This window comes from Suncus etruscus, chromosome 3, assembly GCF_024139225.1.
Source record: "Suncus etruscus isolate mSunEtr1 chromosome 3, mSunEtr1.pri.cur, whole genome shotgun sequence".
Taxonomy (NCBI): Eukaryota; Metazoa; Chordata; class Mammalia; order Eulipotyphla; family Soricidae; genus Suncus; species Suncus etruscus.
Window position 1 is genome coordinate 43,514,024 of NC_064850.1, and position 1,783 is coordinate 43,515,806.

The 1,783-nt window shown below is 52.7% G+C and overlaps 2 non-coding genes across 2 annotated transcripts; both read right to left on the reverse strand.

Moving 5' to 3' along the window:
* Positions 1-335: 335 nt before the first annotated feature.
* Positions 336-442, reverse strand: LOC126005757 (U6 spliceosomal RNA). The gene has a single exon (XR_007494793.1). It is a non-coding gene; the product is annotated as a U6 spliceosomal RNA (small nuclear RNA).
* A 257-nt stretch (positions 443-699) lies between these two features.
* LOC126004625 (U6 spliceosomal RNA) lies at positions 700-806 on the reverse strand. Its single transcript, XR_007493893.1, has one exon. It is a non-coding gene; the product is annotated as a U6 spliceosomal RNA (small nuclear RNA).
* Positions 807-1,783: the final 977 nt, after the last annotated feature.

Below are 1,783 nucleotides of genomic sequence, written 5' to 3' on the forward strand. Positions count from 1 at the left end.
CTGTGGGTTCTCGGAGGTTCTTATATCGTGGGTTCTAGGGGGTTTTTGGCCCGTGGGTTCTAAGGGTTTTTCAAACCAGTGGGTTCTTGGCCCGTGGGTTGTTGGGGGTTCTTGGCCCGTGGGTTCTCGAGGGTTCTTGTCTCGTGGGTTTTCGGGGGTTCTTGGCCGTGGATTCTTAGGGTTTTTCAGACCAGTGGGTTCTTGGCCCGTGGGTTCTTGGGTTCTCAGCCCATGGGTTATTAAGGGTTCTTGGCCCGTGGGTTCTTAGGGTTTTTCGGACCAGTGGGTTCTTGGCTCGTGGGCTCTTGGGGATTCTTGGCCCGTGGGTTCTTTTTTTTAATATGGAATGCTTCGCGAATTTGCGTGTCATCCTTGCGCAGGGGCCATGCTAATCTTCTCTGTATCGTTCCAATTTTAGTATATGTGCTGCCGCAGCGTGCACGGCCCGTGGGTTCTTAAGGGTTCCGGGCCCGTGGGTTCTTAAGGGTTCTTGGCCCGTGGGTTCTTGGGTTCTCAGCCCATGGGTTATAAAGGGTTCTTGGCCCGTGGGTTCTAGGGGGTTTTTGGTCCGTGGGTTCTCGAGGGTTCTTGTCTCGTGGGTTCTCAGGGGTTCTTGGCCCGTGGATTCTTAGGGTTTTTCGGACCAGTGGGTTCTTGGCTCGTGGGCTCTTGGGGATTCTTGGCCCGTGGGTTCTTTTTTTTAATATGGAATGCTTCGCGAATTTGCATGTCATCCTTGCACAGGGGCCATGCTAATCTTCTCTGTATCGTTCCAATTTTAGTATATGTGCTGCCGCAGCGTGCACGGCCCGTGGGTTCTTAAGGGTTCCGGGCCCGTGGGTTCTTAAGGGTTCCGGGCCCGTGGGTTCTTAAGGGTTCTTGGCCCGTGGGTTCTTAAGGGTTCCTGGCCCGTGGGTTCTCGGGGGTTCTTGTCTCATGGGTTCTAGAGGGTTCTTGGCCCGTGGGTTCTTAGGGTGTTTCTGACCATTGGGTTCTTGGCCCGTGGGTTCTTAGGGTTCTCGGCCTGTGGGCTCTTAAGGGTTCTTGACCCATGGGTTCTCGAAGGTTCTTGTCTCGTGGGTTCTTAGCCCGTGGGTTCTCGGGTTCTTGTCTCGTGGGTTATCGGGGGGTTTTGGCCCGTGGGTTCTTAAGGGTTCTTGGGCCGTGGGTTCTCAGGGGTTCTTGTCTTGTGGATTAACGTGGTTTTTTAGGCCCGTGGGGTTCTTTTTTTTTTTTTTGGGTCACACCCGGCGGTGCTCAGGGGTTACTCCTGGCTGTCTGCTCAGAAATAGCTCCTGACAGGCACGGGGGACCATATGGGACACCGGGATTCAAACCAACCACCTTTGGTCCTGGATCGGCTGCTTGCAAGGCAAACGCCGCTATGCTATCTCTCCAGGAGGCCCGTGGGGTTCTTAAGGGTTCTTGGCCCGTGAGTTCTTGGGTTTTTTTCAGAGCAGTGGGTTCTTGGCCCGTGGGTTCTTAGGGGTTATCAGACTTGCTAATTTGTGGCAATTCTCAGGCCTATGAATTTTTGGTGGTTCACGGGCCACAAGTTCTTAGCGATTCTTAGCCCGAGGGTACTTGTGGGCAATTCTCAGTTCTAAACCGTGGGCTCTAGGAGTTTCTCAGATCCTCTGGTTCTTGGCGATTCTCGAGCCCTCGGTTTTATATTCCTTTGGGAAATTCTTAGAGTTGTGGTTTGCAGTGATTGATTTTAAACTCCTTGGTCACTTCTCAAATTCATGAATTTTTGGACATGCAAGTATGCTATGATTTTCAG